This window comes from Anabrus simplex, chromosome 7, assembly GCF_040414725.1.
Source record: "Anabrus simplex isolate iqAnaSimp1 chromosome 7, ASM4041472v1, whole genome shotgun sequence".
Lineage (NCBI taxonomy): Eukaryota > Metazoa > Arthropoda > Insecta > Orthoptera > Tettigoniidae > Anabrus > Anabrus simplex.
Window position 1 is genome coordinate 195,094,415 of NC_090271.1, and position 25,507 is coordinate 195,119,921.

A 25,507-nucleotide genomic window follows, 5' to 3' on the forward strand; every position below is an offset into this window, starting at 1 on the left:
CTCGAACGGGCGCCACTCAGCCTCGGGAGGTCAACTGAGTAGAGGGAGGTTCGATTCCCTCCTCAGCCATCCTGGAAGTGGTTTTCCGTGGTTTCCAACTTCTCCTCCAGGCAAATGCCGGGATGGTACCTAACTTAAGGCCACAGCCGCTTCCGTCCCTCTTCGTTGTCTATCCTTTCCAATCTTCTCATCCCCCGCAAGGTCCATGTTCAGCATAGCAGATGAGGAAGCCTGGGCGAGGTACTAGTCATCCTCCCCAGTTTTATCCCCCAACCCAGAGCCTGAAGCTCCAAGACACTGCCCTTGAAGCGGTAGAGGTGGGATCCCTCGCTGAGTCCAAGGGAAAAACCAACCCTGGAGGGTAAACAGATTAAGAAAGAAAGAAAGAAAGAAAGAAAGAAAGAAAGAAAGAAAGAAAGAAAGAAAGAAGTAAAGAGAATAAAAGCTTTTGAAACGTGGTGTTATAGGAGTGAGATGGGTAGATCGAATCATGAATGATGAGATATTGAATCGAATTGGTGAGGGGAGAACGATTTGGCGAAATTTGACCGGACCTTTCGAGGGAACTGCAGGTGGTATAAACGACAAGGTATGTATATTACAAACAGATTAGAGTAGCTGTAAGATGTAGTAGTTATGTAGACATTAAAAGGTTTGCATGGGATAGGGTGGCATGGTAGCTGCATCAAACCAGTCTATGGAATGTTGACCCAAACAGCACCATTATTATTATTATTATTATTATTATTATTATTATTATTATTATTATTATTATTATTATTATTATTATTATTATTATTGTACCGGGCGGTATACCTCCACGCCGCGAATTCAAATATTGCGCCAGTTGAAACCTCTACAGGAGAAACTCTGAACTTTAAAAACTGTATTAAATCAAAGGTTTCTCGAAAGATGTCTCTACTGTAAATTTTGAAGTGTTCTGAACGATGTCTATTTCGATTTGTATTTGTTTACTCTGTAGCAAGAAGTGTGGACATTCTCTTCTAGATGGCACTACTTAAGAACTATAATTGTGCACCCTAGTGCGAAGTGAAGGAACTGTTTTTTTGAAGAAATTTGGTATTCATAAGTTTGTTCTTTGTTAAATTTCTTTCAGTCATTTGTTGGGTTGGCAGTATAACCCTTCTCTTTCCGCTTGTTTTGAATTTAGCCAATCCCGAATTTCTTTAATTAATTTTTGACCAATAACGTATGTCTTCTCCGATATGGAGATGTTGCTTTAAGCTATCCAATAAAGTTGAGGGGGGTGTGGGTACTCAATCTTGAAAGGTCTCGAATGTTCCACGAGGATATTTAAACTGTTGATTTTCTTGTCTCAGTGCCACTTCATCGACATCTTGCTTAGTGTGTGAGTATGTAGCAGGGGACGGGAAGCGCCTCTTTCTTCGGGCAGCAGTTCATTCACAAGGTAATGGCCGTTTTATAACTTTATTTCTTGCTAGCTCAGCAGTTTAACCCTCGGGGCAGGTTCGAAACTTTTCTCATGTAACCTATCTTTAAAATGTAATAGACACTTGGTAAAATTTCGTCACTTTAACTATAAATTGGGATAGAGAGTGCCTAACCCTCTCGAGCTCCCACTCATATTGTTTTGAGGTGACTACGTTTTCATAACCGTTTTTCTTCTCTTCGTAATGTAATAAAGTTTTCTTATCGTGTCACCTCCTTAGTATGGGATTAGCCCTTGCGTAAGCGGCCTAGTGCCAAGTAGGTTTCAAGAGTGTATTTGGAGTGCAAGCTTCGCCTCCATTCTATTTTGTATTATGGGTCAGTAACTTAACCTTATGTTTTATTTTCCTAATGTAAAGGCCCTGTAGGTTGGGTATCAAATACCCCTGTTTCTTGGTGTGCCTTAAGGGCAGATAGAAATGAAGTTGTTGTAGCCTTTGATAGGCTTGTCAAATTGAGAGCGGGTCTGCTCTTCTTCTTAACGTGGTAATTAGGAGCAAGTGCTCCTTGTACTTAGGTGTTTTCTGCCCTTTAGCTATTGTGGTGGTGAGCTGAGAGCTCAGAAATTAATCTTGGGGCTCGAAGCCCAAATCTTGTAACTATTGTAATTTCTTAAATTGTTTTCCTGCTACTTGGTACCTGTTACTCTATTGTTGTTATCTGTTGATTTTGAAAAGAAAATATAACCTTGGTTAAAATTTTAAATTAACTTTAATTTCGTAAGTTGAGACCTATTCCACCCAGCACCTTCTTTCACCTCTGCAAATCCACAAAACATCGTAACAACTATTATTATTATTATTATAATTGTTTTGTGTGGGAAGTAACCTAAGCTGACAACGGATGAAATTCGTACATACGATCACATGATGCCACATGCCTTCAGTTTACAATCTGACGTACTGGTTCAAACTTCACTTGCCGTTTAGTCACTGAGCAATGTTGTTTGTCACGTCTAACTGCCTGTTTGCTCTTACTAATTTGTTTGGGAGTGCGGGGCATGATAGAAAACGACATTCAGTGGGTTTCAGGGGAGGGGAAAGCTTAAAAAGTGAATGTGAGGCATGTGATTTACTTTCTGATTGAGAACTCCGAAATAAAAAGACATAGGGGAAGTTCGTGTAATTCGGACCATTTAAACTTAAACGTCCATAACTCTGTTGACCGTGATGAAAATCTCTTAAATTCAATCCGCGAAATTACTGTACTACAATGTATCAAACGATTTGATGAAAATAAATATTAGTATTATCTTTATGGCGCCGCCTCTGTGGTGTAGTGGTTAGCGTGATTAGCTGCCACCCCCAGAGGTCCGGGTTCGATTCCCGGCTCTGCCACGAAATTTGAAAGTGGTACGAGGGCTGGAACGGGGTCCACTCAGCCTCGGGAGGTCAACTGAGTAGAGGTGGGTTCGATTCCCACCTCAGCCATTCTGGAAGTGGTTTTCCGTGGTTTCCCACTTCTCTTCCAGGCGAATGCCGGGATGGTACATAACTCAAGGCCACGGCCGCTTCCTTCCCTCTTCCTTGCCTATCCCTTCCAATCTTCCCATTCCTCCACAAGGCCCCTGTTCAGCATAGCAGGTGAGGCCGCCTGGGCGAGGTACTGGTCATACTCCCCAGTTGTATCCCCGACCAAGAGTCTGAAGCTCCAGGACACTGCCCTTAAGGCGGTAGAGGTGGGATCCCTTGCTAAGTCCGAGGGAAAAACCGAACCTGGAGGGTAAACAGATGATGATGATGATGATGATGATGATTATCTTTATGGTTTGTTTAAAAGTGACATTTATTCTAAAATTTTATATCGTGTAATTTGGACCGATAGCGTGTAACTTGGTCCAGCTGATCGTGTAATTTAAACTGCTAAATATGAACACCTGCCAGTTATTTAAGGTATTTATAGTGAAATACCAAGCAATAAAATACGACACTATGAATTGTAGTCATCACTTTTGCCATGTAGGACAATGATAAAACAATTCATCCTGAATTTTGGTGCAGGTTTCATGAGCCCAATATTTGCAACTATTGCACTGAATCCAATCGTCATCATAATACTTGTCACATACAATGACGTCAGATAGCTCCTCAAATGTAATCACGTAGGCTGAGTGAACCTCAAACCAGCCATTAGATCCGGATAAAAAACCCTGACCTGGCCGGATCGAACCCGGGCCTCCGGGTAAGAGGCAGGCATGCTACCCCTACACCGCGAGGCTGGCACTACTACTACTACTACTAAGTTACTACTACTACTACTAAGGTACTACTACTACTACTACTACTACTACTACTACTACTACTACTACTACTACTACTACTACAAAATTATTGTGTTCATTCCATAGCCTGAAGGAGATGGTAAGGTAATGGCGGCCGTGGCCTGTAAGAGGATCTGTCCCGCCATTTGCTTTAGTGCAGGAGAATGGAAAACCACGAAAACCTTTCTCAGGACCGCCGACGGTACGGACCAGCCCCTCCGCGTCCCGAATGCAGAGCTGTAAGACCACGGATTGTTAAGCGGTGGCCATTATTAAGACCGGGCGATTTGGCCGTGCGGTTAGGAGCGCGCAGCTGTGAGCTCGCATCAGCGAGATAGTGGGTTCGCATCCCGCTGTCGGCAGCCCTGAATATGTTTTTCCGTGATTTCCCATTTTCACACCAGGCAAATGCTGGGGCTGTACCTTAATTAAGGCCACGGCCGCTTCCTTCCCATTCCTAGGCTTTTCCTGTCCCATCGTCGCCGGACGAACGTATGACTTGGTCTCCACATGTCTTAGCCTATATGTCTGTCAAAAAGGTTACTCGGCTTTACATTCTTTATATAAATATAAACATATATTTCCAATAAAGCTTAAAAATAAATTAATTGAAGCTCTTGTAATGCCACATTTTGACTATTGTGATGTTGGTTTCAATGACGAGAGGCCGCAATTTTCCCTAAGGCTACAGCGCGCTCAAAATGCATGTGTGAGATATATTTTCAATTTAAGAAAATATGACCACGTGTCACCATCTTTCGTAAAATTAGAGTGGCCGCGACTCCATGTTCGTCGTAACCATCATACTTTGTCTCTCCTCCATCGAGTTCTTACTACATCTTCCCCATCTTACCTTTCTTCGCGTTTCAATTACTTCTCAAATGATCATGACAGACATACAAGGGCTCAAACATCCAACTTGCTCATCATTCCTCACCATCGAACTGCCGGATATAACAGCTCATTCTCGGTGTTTGCTGCACGAGAATGGAATCGTTTACCGGACGTCAGAGGAAAACCAACTATAGTGTCATTTAAAAGAGCGTTAAGAGGTACAGCAGGATGCGAGTGACCTGTGCATTTCTGGCCTTTCAGTGATCGTGCTACTACATTATTATTATTGTACCGGGCGGTACACCTCCACGCCGCTAATTTAAAATGTGCGCCAGTTGAAACTCCTCTGCTGGAGGAAGTCTGAACTTTATTGACGGTATTAATTTTCAAGTTTCTCAGAAGATGTCACTAAGTGGAAAGTTTGGAGTTTTTGAACTGTGCCACTTTTGATGTATTTTTGTTTTACCGGTAGTAAGAAGTGTGAACTTTCTCTTCTAGAGGACACTACTGAAAAACTACAATGGTGCACCCTAGTGCGATGTGAAAGAACTATTTTTTGGAGAAATTTTTATTTCAAAAGTTTGTTTCTTGTTAATTTTTTTTCTGTTATTGTTTAAGTTGGCTGTATACCCCTCTATTTCCCCTTGTTTTGTATTTAGCCAATCCCGAATTTCTTTAATTAATTTCTGACCAATCTGATGTATCTTCCCCCAACTTGAATATGCTGCTTATCCCTAACCAATAAAGTGATTGTGGGCGGGTGTTTTCTTCCCTGAAACGCCTCGAACTTTCCGCGAGAGTATATAAACTGCTGATTTTTGGGTCTCTGCGCCACTTCTGTACCATCTTTCAGTGTGTAAAGTACATAGCAGGGGGCGGGAAGCGCCTCTTTCTTCGGCAGTGGTCAACAACAGGTAATGGCCGATTAATAACTTCCTTCTTTGCTAGCTCAGCAGTTTAACTCTCGGGGCGGGTCCGAAGTTTTTCCATAATGTAACCTTCCTTAAAATGTAAAGACCCTTGGTATCTATTCTATCTTTAAACTGCATATCGGGATAGAGAGTGCTTAACCCTCTCGAGCTCCCACTCATATTGTTTTGAGGTGAACTTATTTTTTCTCAACCTATTCTTCTTTAACGTAATGTAAATTGTTTCTTTCTTAAGTCACCTCTTTAGTATGGGATTAGCCCTTGTATTAACGGCCTAGTGCCAAGTAGGTTTTAAACAAAGTGTATTAGGAGCGCAAGTTCGCCTCCTCTCAAATTGTTATTTTAGAGGTCATGTAATTAATCTTTTTCTCACTTAATAGACCTCAGTAGGTTGGGTATTTTACCCCTGTGTCTATGTCCTGAGAGGACAACTTGAAGGTGGAGTTTGGTGTGGCCTTTGAGAGGCTTAAAGTTTGAGAGCGAGTGGCTCTTTCTTGAAAATTGAGTGTTGTATGCCTCGAGGAGGCTTTTCTGTGTAATTTGGAGCAAGTGCTCCTGAGCATGAATGGGGTTTTCTGCCCCTCTGTTAAAACTTATTTTGGAGTAAGGTTGGGCTGATTGCCCAAGAATTGTGAAGCCGGGGCGCGAAGCCCAAATCCGGTAAATATTGTAACTACATTTTTGTTGACTTGCTACTCTGTACCTGCCATGCTTGTTATTTCTTTATTTTGAAAAGAAAATATAACCTTGTTAATTTTACATGAACTCTAATTTCGTAGCTTGAGACCCGTTCACAGGCGCACCTTCTTTCACCTCTAACTACCGCAAAAACACGGTAACAATTATTATTATTATTATTATTATTATTATTATTATTATTATTATTATTATTATTATTATTATTGCTGCTGTTGTATGTATGTCTCACTGTGGTGAAATTTTATCATCATCATCATCTGTTTACCCTCCAGGTTCGGGTTTTCCCTCGGACTTAGCGAGGGATCCAACCTCTACCGCCTCAAGGGCAGTGTCCTGGAGCTTCAGACTCTTGGTCGGGGGATATAACTGGGGAGTATGACCAGTACCTCGCCCAGGCGGCCTCACCTGCTATGCTGAACAGGGGCCTTGTGGAGGGGTGGGAAGATTGGAAGGGATAGGCAAGGAAGAGGGAAGGAAGCGGCCGTGGCCTTAAGTTAGGTACCATCCCGGCATTCGCCTGGAGGAGAAGTGGGAAACCACGGAAAACCACTTCCAGGAGGGCTGAGGTGGGAATCGAACCCACCTCTACTCAGTTGACCTCCCGAGGCTGAGTGGACCCCGTTCCAGCCCTCGTACCACTTTTCAAATTTTGTGGCAGAGCCGGGAATCGAGCCCGGTCCTCCGGGGGTGGCAGCTAATCACGCTAACCACTACACCACAGAGGCAGACGTGAAATTTTATTTCAAATTTATTTTGATTGTGTTTAAATGGTGTCTTCTAGTATTAATTACGGTAGTGTTACTTAATGACTTTACTGTTTACTAATTGGTTTAGTGTAAGAGAAGGCCCAATGGCCTTAACTACGCCAATAACGACATTTATGTATCTATCTGTGTCGGTGCGACGTAAAGCAAAATAGCAACAACAACAAAAAAGAAAAAGAAAAGTAGCCACTCTTAATCTGAGACCTACTGTACACTGTCACAGGATGTACCGTAGATGTACTGCATTACACAGCTCCTACCCATGAGTGGAATTCACACTATGCAGCCAGATATGTTTGTTAAATAGTTATATGTACGCCTATATGAGGAAACGTAATCACTGTATGGCTATTAGTTTATGTCACCTTGAAGTTGTTTTATTCCCTCATAGCGGAGGACGCATAGTATGGAAGCCTAGAAATTGCTGGTTAAAAATATTATTGTAAAAAGAGACAGAAACATCACAACGAAGACGCAACATGCGATGATGTAAAATTTAATACACATACCTTTACAGCGAAACTGGTTCATGCTGTGTACACTATGTTGCAATATTATACATTCCTCTCACATGAGAATAACAGAACTTCAAAATGACAACAAACCATGAGCCGTGGAATATACAAAGTGCTTCGAAATTCCTATCACAGAAACTACGAATGGGGACAAGTCAAGAACTGCCCCGCTGGGTTTTCATGACAACTTTTTTTTTCTTTATGTCGCACCGACACAGATATGAAAAATGAAATGTCGTATGGCTTTTAGTGCCGGGATATCCCAGGACGGGTTCGGCTCGCCAGGTGCAGGTCTTTCTAATTGACACCCGTAGGTGACCTGCGCGTCGTGATGAGGATGAAATGATGATGAAGACAACACATACACCCAGCCCCCGTGCCATTGGAATTAACCAATTAAGGTTAAAATCCCCGACCCGGCCGGGAATCGAACCCGGGACCCTCTGAACAGAAGGCCAGTACGCTGACCGTTCAGCCAGCGAGTCGGACGACACAGATATGTCTTATGGCGACGATGGGATAGGAAAGGCCTAGGAACTGGAAGGAAGTGGCCGTGGCCTTAATTAAGGTACAGCCCCGGCATTTGCCTGGTGTGAAAATGGGAAACCACGGAAAACCATCTTCAGGGCTGCCGACAGTGGGGCTCGAACCCACTATCTCCCGATTGCTGGATACTGGCTGCACTTAAGCGACTGCAACTATCGAGCTCGGTTTTCGTGACAACAGCGCGGCGCAAGTTCTATTTCGGGTGAAATGAAAGGCACAATTTTATTTTTAAATGGCTAACGAAAACAACAGTATCGAGCCATTTGGCTACGCGGTTCGGACTACGTAGTTTTAAGCTTGCATTCGGGAGATAGTGAGTTGAAAGTCCCACCGCCGAAAGACCTGAAGGAACTTTTCCGTGGTTTCCCATTTTCACACCAGGCAAATATTGCGGTTGAACCTTAATCGAAGCCACAACCGCTTCCTTCCCACTCGTAGCCCTTACCTATTCCACCGTTACCAAAACTCCTAACTTGAGTAGGTGCGACGTTAAAACAATAGCAGATGTACACAGTATATATAACAACGGTAAGTATAGTCCGCGCACCTTTTAGCGGTACATGGACACCCTAGAGCTGAATCGGTCGACCTCGGGTACTTTCGAGATTCATATTAGCAACCTTTGAAACACAAACTATGAATCGCTTATGCATCGCTGTGTGACATCTGGTGTACACTTTATGTAAAACAAGTGGAAATTCAGTCAGTTTAGGCAACTGCTAAATTACAAAATTACATCCTATTTCCGTGGTGACATCTTCTTATATATATCTGTTGTTGTTTACACAGCAAATCCAAACTATAAAATTCATGCTAGGAACAAGATTCGCATCGACAAATGTTATATCTATATATATAAAATAACTTGTCCTGACTGAGTGACTGACTGACTGACTGACTGACTGACTGACTGACTGACTGACTGACTGACTGACTGACTGACTGACTGATTCATCATCGCAGAGCCAAAACTACTGGACATAAAGAAATGACATTTTGGGGATATATTCATATTAAGATGTAGGTGCTCGCTAAGAGAGGATTTTTGGATATTCCTTCGCTAAGGGGGTGAAAAGGGGGGTGAAATTTTAAAATGAGTGTATCTATATCTAAAAACTTTAAAAGTTTACAGATGTAAAAATTGGTATTTAGAATCTTCTTTAAAAATAAGGAAACACGTATTTTTTTGTTTTCAGAAAATCCCAATAGGAGGGGTGAAAAAGGGTGAAAAATGGGGGAAAATGGGTTGAATGCCTTTAATCGGGATACCAGTACTTATATCTCAGAAACTGAAGATATTACAGACCTGAAAATTGGTACTTTTGATCTCTTTTAAAAATAAAGAAACACGTATTTTTTTGTTTTTGGAAAATCCAATTAATACGAGGGTGAAAAGGGGGTGAATTTTAAAATGAGTGAATCTATATCACCAAAATTTTAAAGTTTGCAGATGTAAAAAAGGGTATTTAGAATCTTCATTAAAAATAAAGAAACACGTATTTTTTGTTTTCGGAAAATCGCAATAGGAGGGGTGAAAAGGGGTGAAGAAGTGGTTAAATGCCTTTAATGAGGCTACTTATATTTCAGAAACTGAAGATATTACAGACCTGAAAATTGGCGTTTGGGATCTCCTTTAAAAATAAAGTAACACGTATTTTTTTGTTTTTGGAAAATCCAATTAATACGAGGGTGAAAAGGGGGTGAACTTTTAAAATGAGTGAATCTATATCACCAAAATTTTAAAGTTTGCAGATGTAAAAAATGGTATTTAGAATCTTCATTAAAAATAAAGAAACACATATTTTTTTGTTTTCGGAAAATCGCAATAGGAGGGGTAAAGAGGGGTGAAGAAAGGGTTGAATGCCTTTAATGAGGCTACTTATATTTCAGAAACTGAAGATATTACAGACCGGAAAATTGGTGTTTGGGATCTCCTTTAAAAATAAAGTAACACGTATTTTTTTGTTTTTGGAAAATCCAATTAATACGAGGGTGAAAAGGGGGTGAATTTTTAAAATGAGTGAATCTATATCACCAAAATTTTAAAGTTTGCAGATGTAAAAAATGGTATTTAGAATCTTCATTAAAAATAAAGAAACACATATTTTTTTGTTTTCGGAAAATCGCAATAGGAGGGGTAAAGAGGGGTGAAGAAAGGGTTGAATGCCTTTAATGAGGCTACTTATATTTCAGAAACTGAAGATATTACAGACCTGAAAATTGGTGTTTGGGATCTCCTTTAAAAATAAAGAAACACGTATTTTTTTGTTTCTGGAAAATCCAATTAACTGGGGGGTGAAAAGGGGGTAATATTTTAAAATGAGTGTATCTATATCTCAAAACTTTTAAAGGTTAGAGATGTGAAAATTGGTATTTAGAATCTCCTTTAAAAACAAAGAAACACGTATATTTTGTTTTCGGAAAATCCCAATAGGAAGGAAGGGTGGAAAAGTTTGAAGAATGGGTCGAATGCCTTTAATGAGTCTAATTATATTTCAGAACCTGAAGATATTACAGACCTGAAAATTGGTATTTGGGATCTCCTTTAAAAATAAAGAAAGACGTATTTTTTTGTTTTTGGAAATTCCAATTAATGGGGGGGTGAAAAGGGGGTGATTTTTTAAAATGAGTGTATCTATATCTAAAAACTGTTAAAGTTTATAGATGTAAAAATTGGTATTTAGAATCTCCTTTAAAAATAAAGGAACACGTATTCTTTTGTTTTCGGAAAATCCCAATAGGAAGGGTGTGAAAGGGTGAATAATTGGTTGAATGCCTTCAAAGAGGCTACTTATATTTCAGAACCTGAAGATATTACAGACCTGAAAATTGGTATTTGGGATCTACTTTAAAAGTAAAGGAACACGTATTTTTTTCGCTTTTGGAAAATCCACTATTGGGGGGTGAAAAGGGGGCGTGAATTTTTTAAAATGAGTGTGTCTACATCTTAAAACTTTAAAATTTACAGATGTAATAATTGGTAGTTAGAATCTCCTCTAAAAATAAAGGAACACGTATTTTTTTGTTTCCTGTAAATCCCAATAGGAGGGGTGTAAAAGGGTGAAAAATGGGCTGAATGCCTTTAATGAGGATACATATATCTCAGAAACGGAAGATATTACAGAACTGAAAATTTGTATATGGGGTCTTCTTTAAAAACAAAGAAACACGTATTTTTTAGTTTTTGGAAAATCCAATTAGTGGCGCTTAAACAGAAGTGACAAATTGGGGTGAATTTTTTGAAAGACTATATCTCCAGAATATCTTGGAAACGTAAAATGTTACAGACGTAAAAAGTGGGTGGTTGGAATCTCATGTAAATGTAAAGAAACATAGGTGATTTGTTTTTGGAAACTCCATATAAGGGGAACTCAAAAGGGGTGAAATTTTAAAATGAGAATTTTTACAGTATGTCTAAAAAAACGTAACATGTTACAGAAGTGAAAAATGGATTTTTTTATCTCTATTAAACATAAAGAAACGTGTATTTTTAGTTTTCGGAAATACCACTTGGGTGGAGAGGGGTGTAAGTGTTTCTAAAAATGGTGTTGAATTATTTTAATTAGGCTACTGATATCTCAAAAATGAAGATGTTACAGACGTGAAATTTGATATTTGCAATTTGCTTTAAAAGTAAAGAAACACGTATTCTTGGAAAATCCATGAAGGGGGAGGGGGTGAAAGAATTGAAAAATTAATTGACTTAATTGTATGAGAATACATACATCTAATAAAAACTAAAGTTGTTACAGATGTGAAAATTCGTATTTGGATCTCCTTTAAAAACAAAGAAAACCGCGTTTTGGGGGGGGGGAACCATCTTGGGGGGCGGGAGTGTAAAGGAGTTGAAATCCTTTCATGAGGACACATAAATCGAAAATTGAAGAAGTTAGAGTCGTGATAATTGGTATTTAGAAGATCCTTTACTATTAAAGAAACAAGTATTTTTTTGCGGGAAAATTCACTTAGGGGGGGGGGGGGAGTAGTGTGAAATGAAGTGAAAAAAGTAAATTATTTTTATAGGGATACTTATATCTCAAAACTGAAGGTAATAGACGTGAACATTGGTGTTTGGAATCTCCTTTAAACATAAAGAAACACACCTTCTTTTAATTATTTTTTTTTGGGGGGGGGGCGGTAAATAAACTTAACGGCGGTGGGGTGTAGAAGGAGGTGAGACCAATTGAGTTTACTGTACTTAATGTACTTATAAGGATCCTCCGCTGCTCAGGCGGCAGCGCACCGGCCTCTCACAGCTGGGTTCCGTGGTTCAAATCCTGGTCACTCCATGTGACATTCGTGCTGGACAAAACGGAGGCGGGACAGGTTTTTCTCCGGATACTCCGGTTTTCCCTGTCATCATTCATCCCAGCAACATATAATAGTAATAATAATAATAATAATAATAATAATAATGTACCGGACCGTCGTCAAATGTGCGGACCGCGCTGGAAACGGCTCCTGGACGGGTAATGACTAAGAATGCAGTCCGGCCGCGGGTTCAGTGCCGCCAAGGCACCCAATATGACACCACGCCGGATCTCCTGAAGGATTTTATCCATATTAAAAATGATTATAGGAAAAGATGGCAAAGATTTACGGACCAAGCTGACCGGGAGGAATACCTGAGCGTAGCCCGGGTAGTACGAAATCGATTGCTGGGAAGAAAGATTGAAAAATGGGAGGAAACGTGCCGTATTCTAATAGAAAACGAGTCAGATAAAGAATTTTGGTGGATTCTCGCTGAAAACGAGTCAGATCGCGAATTGCGGCGGATTATATATCTAAAACAATAAGCATTCAATTATAAATTTCAGTATAATACCGTAGCGAAGCACGGGTATCTTGCTAGTAATGTTATATAATGTGTGTATGACACAGTTGTTGGCTTAAGATAATAAAGGTTTAGAAAATTCATATCGATCATATTATCGATTCATTTCAGATTTCATTTCCATTCAGTTGGCAGTATTACCGGAACCGGGAGAGCTCCCTCCTTGCACCTCAACACCGTAGAAAGAAATATCACTAAAAGGTGCGCGGACTATAGATAAAACTAATTATTTTTTCTGGTTGGTCATTTAGCGACACAGATGGCTAATTATATAGCCCGATCATATGCGAATCGTATCACTCGGAATCATTTCGAAGAAGTCCGACTCGTTGGTTGAACGGTCAGCGTACTGGCCTTCGGTACAGAGGGTCCCGGGTTCGATTCCCGGCCGCGTCGGGGATTTTAACCTTAATTGGTTAATTCCAACGGCACGGGGGCTGGGTGTATGTGTTGTATTCATCATCATTTCATCCTCATCACGAAGCGCAGGTAGCCTACAGGAGTCAAATAGAAAGACCTGCACCTAGCGAGCCGAACCCGTCCTGGGATATCCCGGCACTAAAAGCCATACGACATTTCATTTCGAAGAAGACGCGTGCGCTTATGTAAGTCGTATGATTCTGAGCGATTGTAATTTGCGAAGCTGAAGCCCAAGAAAAGTGACGATGGTTCGTTCAATTATTGTCATATTCTTCTTTCCAATGATAAGAAACACACACACAGATCTTTCTTTCTTAATCTACTTACCCTCCAGGGTTGGTTTTTCCCTCGGACTCAGCGAGGGATCCCACCTCTACCGCCTCAAGGGCAGTGTCTTGGAGCGTGAGATATTGGGCCGGGGGATACAACTGGGGAGAATGACCAGTACCTCGCCCAGGCGTCCTCACCTGCTATGCTGAACGGGGGCCTTGGTGTGGGATGGGAAAATTGGAAGGGATAGAGAAGGAAGAGGAAAGGAAGCAGCCGTGGCCTTAAGTTAGGTACCATCCCGGCATTTGCCTGGAGGAGAAGTGGGAAACCACGGAGAACCACTTCTAGGATGGCTGAGGTGGCAATCGAGCCCCCCTCTACTCAGTTGACCTCCCGAGGTTGAGTGGACTCCGTTCCAGCGCTCGTACCACTTTTCCAATTTCGTGGCAGAGCAGGGAATCGAGCCCAGGCTTGTGGGTGTGGCAGCTAATCACACTAACCACTACACCACAGAGGCGGACACACACACAAATGATGTTCCAAAACATTTTGTAACTTTGTAATTTTGTACACCATGTAACTTTTGCCCTGATTGTCCTAGGTCTACCGCAATTGTACCTCAACGTCGGACGAAAGATTCTCTATTCAACGATACACACATTCTGGGTCGCGATTTGCATTCATAGTCGATATGAAGCAAATTATGAAATTATCGCCGAGCTGAGTGGCTCAGACGGTTGAGGCGTTGGCCTTATGACCCCAACTTAGCAGGTTCTATCCTGGCTCAATCCGGTGGTATTTGAAGGTGTTCTAATAGGTCAGCCTCGTGTCTGTACATTTACTGGGAACGTAAAATAACTCCAGCGGGACAAAATTCCGGCACCTCGGCGACACCGAAAACCTTCAAAGTAGTTAGTGGGACGTAAAAACAATAACATTATCAAGAAATCCTCACATTTTTTACCTCAGCATCATTTTTCCTAACGATGATACCAATATTTCGGGCTCAGAGAGAACTTTGTGATGGTACTCACATGAGCGGTCGGAATTTACATTTGGATGGTCAAATTACAAAATTTTCAACAGATTTTTCAACTTAAAATTTTGGGCCTCTCCCTTATCGTGTTACTGTTGGGGATTCGGACCATTTTGTTATGCGAACGTAAGGCATCAAATTTTTAAACATCTTCGTAGGGGAAGTGCGTGAAATTTGGACCTGCGTGTAATTTGGACCGATAATATTTTTGGTATTTACAAGTTTGGGCACCTCGTGTCTGAGGCAAGGTTAGCAAGACAGCCGAGGGTACCTTCCTTCCTGAGAGTTGTTTTGCTAATGGACTTACGGTTGAAGGAAGAAGAGGAAAATTGATACTGACATTCCTTGTAAGCTTATACGGTGACAAATAAGTGTATTGTTGGGAGATCAGAAGAATGCACGTGCCCGGTGAGGAACGGGGCGAAGGGGTTTTCACCAGCAGAGCCAGTGACGCAATGGTTACTATAGCAACTCCGCTACTACCCAGACGACTTTATATTGTCTTCTACTGGCAGCTTTCCGCTCTTGTCGGTTGTAATCCAGCAAACTGCGAAGTGTGAGTCAATGTTTTTGTGTAGCAGATATGAGCAGATAAGAGCCGATCTGTCTGGGCAGAACAGGAAGTTCGTGCTTGCAGGCCACATTCCTCACTCTTGCATTCTTCTCATCTCTACACAGTACTGTGAAGTACCAGGTGTACGCATAAGTTTTTTTTCAGGCTTTATGCTAAAGAAAACACGCATTTTCCAAGGGAAATACATTTTTAAATTCAAAATATTGGCCATCGTCTTCTACACACGTCACCCATCTTTCAGGTAAGTTAGCAATACCATGCCAGAAAAACTGCTTGCCTTTTGCGGTAAACTATTCGTCGAGCCATTTTCCAACTTCCTCGAAATTGCTGAAGTGTTGCTCTGCGAGCGCGTGCCCCATTGATGCGAAGAGATGATAGATGATGCCAGGTCGGGGTAGTACGGCGGGTGCGAAATGATGTCCCGTCCAAGCGATTTCAAGGTGTCTTTCACTGGTTTTGCTATGTGTGATGGCGCATTGTCTTGTAACAAAATCACTTTGCTATGTCTTCTGGCCCATTCCGGTCGTCTTTCGATCAATGCATGATTTAATTAATCATTTGTTGCTGACAGCGACACAATACCGCTCTGGTCCCACAAGATACAAAGCGATTTGGCCTTGGTGTTGAAGCACCGGCTTCGCCAGGTGACAGCTACGATTTTCTACGCTTAGGGTTTTCAAAATATATCCATTTTTCATCATCCGTCACAATTCGGTACTGAAATCATTTTCTTTCGTGGCGTTGAAGCAGCATTTCACAAGTGACTTTGCGATTTTTTCATTTGCTGCGTATTCAAATTGTGTGCGACCCATTTAGCGAGTTTATTGATATTCCCCGTTGCTCGTAAACGTCTGCTGATTGTTTCTTGCGACACATTTAATGCTTGTGCCAATTGCTGGTGAGTTTTGAGTCCAGAGCGCGCACTTTCACATTGAAATCACCACGTTTAAATAGTCGAAACCATGCCTCACATGTTCTAATCGATGGAGCGTGTTCACCAAACGTATTTACCAGCAAACGATGATTTTCCACAGCGTTTTCCTTTTGATTAAATAAGAAAAGCAATGTGTGCTGCAAATGGGTTTTTTTTTTCAGGCACAAGCGTCGACATGATCACTGAACGATACAACACAGACGCTAGTGTTTGGCGGACTCAACTTGTGTGTGCTGATAGGTTAATGTCAGACGAACAAACTGACGCACCGGTATGTGTCAAATTCATACGCTGCGTACTGTTCGCTGGCGCCATCTCTTAGTGAAACCTGGTAGTTATTTCAGCCAAGAGAGTGTTTAGCTTTTACAAGTGCTGATGAAATATGTAAGTAAGTTTTAACATAGTTTCATTCATACATGTTAAACACTTTGCACCGAGCTCGATAGATGCAGTCGCTGAAGTGCGGCCAGTATCCAATATTCGGGAGATAGTAGCTTCGAACCCCACTATCGGCAGCCCTGAAAATGGTTTTCCGTGGTTTCCCATTTTCACACCAGGCAAATGCCGGGGCTGTACCTTAATTAAGGCCACGGCCGCTTCCTTCCCACTCCTAGCCCTTTCCTGTCCCATCGTCGCCGTAAGACCTATCTGTGTCGGTGCGACGTAAAACAACTAGCAAAAAAAAACCACTTTGCATATTATTTAGGTTATGATTAAATCTTTGCATGTCATCTAATTTGGACTGCCCGAGTGTGTGTAAACTGGACCGTTGAAACAATTGTAATAATTACGTTTCTTCGCAGTTTTACTGGTGATTCTGAAATAACTTGGGGGTAGAGTGCCTTCCTCTTACCCAGAAGCCCCAGGTTCGATTCCCGGCCAGCTCAGAGATTTTTATCCACATCTGAGGGCTAGTTCGATGGCTAAATGGTTAGCGTGTGCGGCTTTGGTCACAGGGGTCCAGGGTTTGATTCCCGGCAGGCTCGGGAATTTTAACCATAATTGGTTGATTCCTCTGGCACGGGAACTGAGTGTATGTGCCGTCTTCATCACTATTTCATCCTCATCACGACGCGCAGGTCGCCTACGGGATTCAGATCAAAAGACCTGCACCAGGCCTCTCCGGAGGCCACACGCCATTATTAACTCCCTATTATTAGTCTACACTATATTTGCTAATAATATTAAACACCCTGAGGATGGTGTAACCATGCTGAAACACCATATCCGAAGAAAGCACTTTTGATGGGAGGCCCCGCTGGTGTATGCGGGCTAGATATGGAGCGGAAAGGAACTGGCCATTGCAAGATAACTCCGGCTCAGCTTACGTTATCTGTGGCTCCAGGCCTAGCTGGGAGCACCGACTAAAATAGTTCGCCAACGTCCGAGTTTGGATGGAACCTTTAAAAGGTGAGAGTGGTGGTGGTGGTGATGATTATTATTTTAAGTAGAATTACAGCTAGGCACCCATCCTCTATATAACACCAATCAGAGAGAAAAAATGGAAGGGATCTGACACTGACACTTCGTATTATGAAAGCATCGGCAAAGGGAGACAAGGGGCACGAAGGGCGTGAAAATGAAAGAATCCCTAGGCTTCGAGTGCTCTCATACCATCGGAGTCCGAAAGGAACAAGAGTTGACCAAGGGAGGTCAGTTAGGATAGACTAAAGTGAGGATCCTTGCACAAGTAAGTGGGAGCAATGCCAGGACTTAGCTATAGGCCCCATGTTTGCCAACCCACACTCGCAAGTTGAGCTCCTGGGGCCCCTTTTAGTTGTATCTTACGACAGGCAGGGGACACTGTGGGTGTTATTCTACCATCCCCACTCACAGGGAAATTAAAAGACGAGATACGCAATGATACACAACACGCTCACATTCATACTCTAGACGAGATTCGAGCTAGCTACCAGGTGCCGTCAGTTCCAAGGCCAGCTTAGTATACCTCGGGTACACCGACCGGCCGTCACTTTTCGGCAGCCAAATCCAAGCAGTTGGCTTTTTTTTTCAATCTGCCCTACGTCGCACCGACACGGCGACGATGTGATAGGAAACGGCTAGGAGTGGGAAGAAAGCGGCCGTGGCCTTAACTAAGGTTTAACCTGGTTTGAAAATGGGGAACCACGGGAAACCTCTTCAGGACTGCCGACAGTGAGGTTCGAACCCTCCTCTGTCTTCCGAATGCAATCTCACAGCTGCGCGCCCCTAACCACACGGCCAACTCACCCGGTCCAAGCTGTTAATACCAGTATAACATTCCTACCAGAACCGGAAATCAATCCCTTACCACAAGTGCAACAGTATTGATATCGCGTGGCAATCGTTAGTTTGGTGCAGCCAGACAGATGGTGGATGTATAGGAAATGTCTGCCGTGTGTAGGGAAGTACGTGTTAATGTGGTGGATGATGTGTTCGGAATAGCTCAAAAACCCAGTCCCCGAGCCAAGAGAATTAACCATTTACGACTGAAGTTCCTCAATCCAGTCACGAATCTAACCGGGACCCCCGAGGACCTAAGGCCACGTAGCCGACCACTCAGCCATGGAGCTGGATACGTGGCCAGCATTCAGCTATCACGGCCACAGTAGGAGACAATCAGGAGAAAATAAACAAGAAACCTCCGAACTGCATAGCGGGAAATTTACAACCAGCTTTAGTCTCAAGAAGAAAGAGTGGGTAAACCTGCTTTGACCTTCATGTTACCTGTGATCATCGTAATGGAAATATACTCACCCTTTGTACACAGAACTCGGTTATAATGTTGCGGGGCTTAATATTTCCCGTCTTGCAATCATGAACCAATATTTAGGAACTCATCATACCTTTGTGCTGGGAGAGTGGGAGGAGCATGCGCGTATTGGAGCGGTCGCTGGTACTTCGCTGGCCGTGACTCGATTGTTAGTTCTCTGCTGGCCTCTCGTGTGTACGGTCGGGCGTAGCTTAGTGTGCTTCAGTGACAGCGGGACACGCTCGTTCTCAGCAAGATAAGAGACAGACGTCGAATTCATCTGCTCTACTTGGTGAGTACTAAGGTCCATTTAAAGAATTGCGTCTGTGTTTCTTAGTTATTTAGATAGGAATTTAATTTTTACTGCGTATGTTGTCCAATTCCTTGGCTCAATGGTCAGAATATTGACCTTCAATTCAGTGAGTCCCTAACCGGGGATTTTAGTCGCGTCTGGTTAATTTTTCTGTTTCGGGTACATAAGTATACGTGTTCAGTTGAGCACATTTCTTCATTTATGCACTAACAGCCGCCATAGGAACACGTAATAGGCGAAGGCTTGCGCTAGGAAGGGTATCCGACCAAGTCCACATGTGTTATACAGATCATATCCGCGACCCCATCAGGGCGTGGGAAATACGGCGGTCAACGAATTAGAACAAGATTATCTTAAGGGCGTTGTTGGGATTCTATGTAATCCTGTGGATCCCCATAGTCTATCACGAATGTCAGTCCCATAAAATTGCAAGTTTGCTCGCCTTTGATTTTAAGGACTGAAGGATTATGTTTGGTGGTTCAAATCCCAGGTAATACATGAAGGGTTTTGTTTTTCTTAAATTGAAAAGTCTTACGCTTGTAGTTCAGATTGCACGTAAAATGGTGATCCCGGGACTATGATGACTATATCAAAAACCAAGTAAGAATAAAAAGGGTTTGTTCGATTGTTTTTGTGAATTTTCTTTGTTTGAATTAGAAACAAATTCATTCTATTAACTCTTCTTTTTATTCACGTAAGGAAATCAAGTCCCTGTCATGGACGGTGTGAAAATATTGCTTATAGGGTCAGTTGGTGCCTTCATTTTAGTGGGCTTGACAGACTGATATGTAATAGCAACTTCTGGCTCAGTGAAGAAAGCAACGGGAAACTACATCACTTCTCATTTCCCTAGTACACTTCTTCAGTGATACCTAGGCCGTCTATGACAGCTGATGTTGGAACTGTTGAGGATCAAACCAGCCTCCGGGCTGAACACTTAAGATACACACGAAAATAAAGACTTGCGAAAGGAGAAGGGTGATTTTCTTCTTCCTATTTTTATAATTCTGAGATGTAAATTAATGAATTTTCAATACTATTTCACTTGCACTTCTGTTTTCCTTTCCTCCATCTCTGACTGAGAGGCTCTATACCTCTTCGTAACAATTTTCTTCATTTCTAAACTTGTATTCTGCGCTTATTTCGACAAAAAGATAGTTTACATATGACTTGAAAGCTCATAGTAGCACAACTTCGGTAATGATACTCACTCAATAGTAGTCTGCATAATAGGGTTTGAAGTAAATAATATGAAATATTATTTATAATGTCATATCAATCAATCAATCAATCAATCAATCAATCAATCAATCAATCAATAAAGCCCGTTGCATGGAAGAATACAACGGGTTCTAGAAAAAAAATGTTTCTGGCGGTCTTTTAAACTCAAAAGCGAAAATGTGTAAGTGGTTGTGTGTTTTTTTTTAAATGTATAGTATTTACACATGCTTTATGGGTTTTGGCATTTTGTTATAATAATTTCGTGTGGTCCGCCTCTGTAGTGTAGTGGTTAGCGTGATTAGCTGCCACCCCCGGAGGCCCGGGTTCGATTCCCGGCTCTGCCACGAAATTTGAAAAGTGGTACGAGGGCTGGAACGGGGTCCACTCAGCCTCGGGAGGTCAACTGAGTAGAGGTGGGTTCGATTCCCACCTCAGCCATCCTGGAAGTGGTTTTCCGTGGTTTCCCACTTCTCCTCCAGGCGAATGCCGGGATGGTACCTAACTTAAGGCCACGGCCGCTTCCTTCCCTCTTCCTTGCCTATCCCTTCCAATCGTCCCATCCCTCCACAAGGCCCCTGTTCAGCATAGCAGGTGAGGCCGCCTGGGCGAGGTACTGGTCATACTCCCCAGTTGTATCCCCCGACCAAGAGTCTGAAGCTCCAGGACACTGCCCTTGAGGCGGTAGAGGTGGGATCCCTCGCTAAGTCCGAGGGAAAAACCGAACCTGGAGGGTAAACAGCTGATGATGATGATGATGATGAATTTCGTGTGACTACTGCTAGCCTGGTGCAGCCCTTGTAAGGCAGACCCTCCGACGAAGGTGGGCGGCATCTGCTGTATATGGCAGCCTGCGTGTTATTGTGGTGGAGGGTAATGTTATGTGTAGTGTAGTGTATGAGTTGCAGGGACGTTGGGAACAGCACAGACACCCAGTCCTCGAGCCAAGGAAATTAACCCTCGAACTGGCGTTCATTTAAATTATCCTGTAGTGACAAGGATATTCTACCGGCATTGCAGACTCGAAGTATAAATTCTGCCAAAAATCATTCACAAGTCATTTATCCACAAAACAGTACATCATTTGTCCGGCTCCATGGCTAAATAGTTAGCGTGCTGGCCTTTGGTCAGAGGGGTCCCGGGTTCGATTCCCGGCAGTGTCGGGAATTTTAACCATCGTTGGTTAATTCCCCTGGTACGGGGGCTGGGTGTATGTGTCGTCTTAATCATCATTTCATTCTCATCACGACGCGCAGGTCGCCTACGGGACTCAAATCAAAAGACCCGCACCTGGCGAGATGAACATGTCCTCGGACACTCCCGGCACCAAAAGCCATACATCATTTTATTCAAAAAATTCCAAGGAATAAGATGACGATGCTACTAAAACTGGTTTTTTTTATCTTCTAAAAAACTATTGACTTTTTCTGAAGTATTTATGTTTGAAAAACTTTCACTGTATGTAACATGTTTAATTTTAGGCGAAATTTAAAAAAATGAGATACCGGTATACGAAAGGAGCTCCATTTTATAGCAAATACAAATATTCGTATGGTTTATTGCACTGTTCTCAATTAAAACCTGTGTATACATAAAACAATTGTACACCCACATAGGGGCATAGCCAGGAGGTTATTGGAGCGTTAGAATCCCCCTCCCCCATGGACATTTTACAATTAAAAAAATAAACAAACTAACAATAACTTAAATAAACATTAAGAGACATAATTGTAGAACCAACAGATGTGTTGAATCTGTTTTCTAAGAAGCCTCGAAAGTTGGATTTTAGATCGTAAACTGAACGTACCATCCGCTGTAAAACTGTTGACCTTGATCATATTGTTCTTGTTCTGTATTTTAATGTAAGATTTTGTAGAGTACTGCGATCTGAATATCAACATAATTCACTTGTCAGTGTCCTTATAGGCGCAATGATAAGCCATGCATGCACGCACCACTCACGCACCTTCATTGTGTTCTATCATAATTTTGTAACTATAACCCCACCCCTCTGCCTGCTGTCATTTCTTGATGGATACAGTACTTTTGCATCCATCTCTTGGCAGAGGCCAGAGCAAAGTGTAGCTTCCACCGAAGTCCCAGTCAACATCCATGGCTGTGACAACATGGAAGTTGCTGGGGTATGGGTAATGACATTCAGAGCATGACTAGTGCATCTGAGTGTTACGAAAGGTGCTGCTCATAGGGTCAGTCGTGCTGCAATAGTACTTTCTGACCCAGTGAGGAAAGCAATGGCAAACTACCTCACTCCTCATCTTGCCTAGTACGCCTCATTTTGGTGCTGCCATTGGTTTTTGGGGTTTCCTTATAACCGCATAACCTTTGGTGGTGCTATTTGAGGATCCAACCAGCCTCTGGGCTGATGACCTAACAGACAGACAACCCCACCCCATCGGCAGATCCTGGCTACGCTACCGGCGCTTCACTCAGAGTTGCTTGGGTGGGTCTTCCTGTTTCCTCCACGATTGTCGGGCCTTAAGAAGTGTACTAGTTTATGATAACAGCCCTGGTGAATCCCACCATTACACCCTGGGTGCCAGTTTGTAGTCTTCCCCTTCGTCTTCTTTCCTTCCAAGCAGACAGCACACAGGCGATTGTTATTCTGTGGCAAGTTTTGGAGGACATGAGATGGGCATCCTCCATGATCTGCTGGTCCGACAACTGGTGTAGGAATTGGGATGGGTTCATTTACGAACCCTCTAACAATACTGGCCATGAAGTCTCGTCTTGGTAAAGGCTTATCGGAGTTCTTCAGTTACAGTACGTATGCATTAAATAATGCCATATCTAAAAGATTGGAAAATATTTGCTTTCAGTACCTTCTAGTCGGCCTGGAACAGGTGGCATGGTAAATGCACTTCCCTAGAAATATTTTGATATTACCGGATATTACTTATGAGTATCGGGCGAGTTGGCTGTGCGGTTAAGGGTGCGCCACCGTGAGCTTGCATCCGGGAGATAGTTCAAACCCCACTGTCAGCAGCCCTGCGGGTGCTTTTCCGTGGTTTCCCATTTTCACGCCAGGCAAATGCTGGGGCTGTACCTTAGTGAAGGCCACGACCGCTTCCTTCCCATTTCTAGGCCTTCCCTATCCCATCGTCACCATATGACCTATCTGTCGGTGCGACATAAAGCAAATAGCAATAAAAAAACTCATAAGAGTGCATATAAACACTTCGATTTATCAGAAGGAAAACTAGCGACTAAATGTGCCAGCGAGGGATTTCCCAGCTGCTAGCGCAAGACAGTAGATTGAGCTTATTTGTTATCGTTTTACATATCATCAGTACAATATGCCAATGTATGAACTATTTACCGATAAACGCTAATCGATTGACACGCAAGTATAAACCTTTCTGTTGGGCTGAGTGGCTCAATCGGTTGAGGCGCTGGTTTTCTGGCCCCAACCTGGCAGGTTCCATCCTGGCTCGGTTCTGTTGTATTTGAAGGAGACCAAATACGTCAGCCTCGTGTCGGTAGATTTACTGACACGTAAAAAGACTCCTGAACGGCAAAATTACGGCACATCGGCGTCTCCAAAAACCGCCAAAGTAGTTAGTGGGACAAAATATTATTATGATTATTATTATTAGTAGTAGTAGTAGTAGTAGTAGTAGCATATTTCAATCACTAACAGTTAGATTAATGCGATAAAATAGAAATCCTGTCCAAACGCCTGATATTAGGCGCTGCCACTGGAGAAACGGATGAATCGCCTGTTCAGGCGTTTGCCAGTTCGAGGGTTAAACAATTTAAATTACTCGACCCGCCCAGGAATCGAACACCGGGCCCTGTGAACCAAAGGTCACTACGCTGACCATTAGCTCTTTAAACTGAAACGCATGCAAATCATGTCCTCCTCTAAGCACAGCGAACCACACTGACTGCTTGATGTTCTAACACTTCATCTTGCGTCGCAATCACGCAACGCTACGTTACAAGCATTGATATTATGTTACTCGGCAAGGCCTTCTTTGGTAATGGCTCGGCTCTGCAGCCAACTGACAACAGAGGGAGTAGTTTTAGTAGCTTCCTTCAAATCAACCATTATTTATTCATGATATATTTTAGGAAAGTTCGCTGTAAAGTTCACGGGATTTACGTATTAACAATATTTCTAGTGGGCCGAAGAACGAATTTAAGAAAAAACATCTTCATATTTTCAGCGGTTAAGATGTTTTCCACTTTTCCGTTGGGGTTTCCGAGATAACTACTATTTTGATGCTGTAGAAATCCTCTCTGCCAGACCTTTCGAATGACAAACATTGTTAACTATTGCCTGATAGAACTCCGTAAACGGACGTTAACGTGCAAAGCCTTGGTCTTTTACATACAGCATATCGATAAAATTTGTACCTTCTTCGGTATTCAATCTTCCAAATTATTACTGTTGGGATATATTCTAGAACCGCAATCCAACTTCGTTTTCAGATGAAAGACATTTAAATAATGGATCTCTAAACTTCATCAAACAGATCATCAGAATCTAAATTTCGAAAGGAAACTAGACATTTATCGTTGGACCCAGGCCACTATTTTACAGTTTTGAATTTGGAGGTACATTTCCTTTCTGCAAGAATTTCAAACGATGACGCTGTGTTATGTAAGCCACACTATCCGTCAATAAATCAGGCGGGAACGCCCATCTGTCCCTAGCATGTAAAATACATATCATTCGTAAATATCAAAGTGCATCTCTGTATGTAGGTTATTGCTATTAAATTAGTATACAATACAGTGCTTTGACGCTGGTTTCCATGCCACTTCGTTCCCTTCATAACAACTTCAGCACCTTAAAATAGTAAAATTTACTATTAATTTATCATATTGCTTCCATGTTCTCTCATTTCTCTTCTTACTTCCTCTAGATTTTTATATTTATATTTTTCCTTACGGTTCCATATACACATCGGTCTTTCCCTACCTTAACCATTCTTCTGTCACGTTTTCTTCCCTAGACGCACAATCTTGTTCTTATTTGTATTTCATGAATATGTTCAGATGGTATGGAAATAACAGCAGCATTTCGAGTTTCACCATGCTGCCGCAATTAAGCACTGTTATGTCATCAGACGAACCTTGGCCTTGAATTTTGAGGGGCAGTTCATTTCCTATACCAGCCGTTCCCAAACTGTCGTC

The 25,507-nt window shown here is 42.3% G+C and overlaps 1 protein-coding gene across 2 annotated transcripts in view; it reads left to right on the plus strand.

The window, feature by feature from the left end:
- Positions 1-18,964: 18,964 nt before the first annotated feature.
- The window catches only part of LOC136877457 (alpha-tocopherol transfer protein-like), a 307,632-nt gene continuing 301,089 nt past the window's right edge, over positions 18,965-25,507 (plus strand). For both annotated transcript variants that reach the window (XM_067151512.2, XM_068228651.1), the window contains exon 1: positions 18,965-19,108. The gene's annotated coding sequence lies outside the window, so the exon portion shown is untranslated. The remainder of the gene's footprint in view (positions 19,109-25,507) is intronic.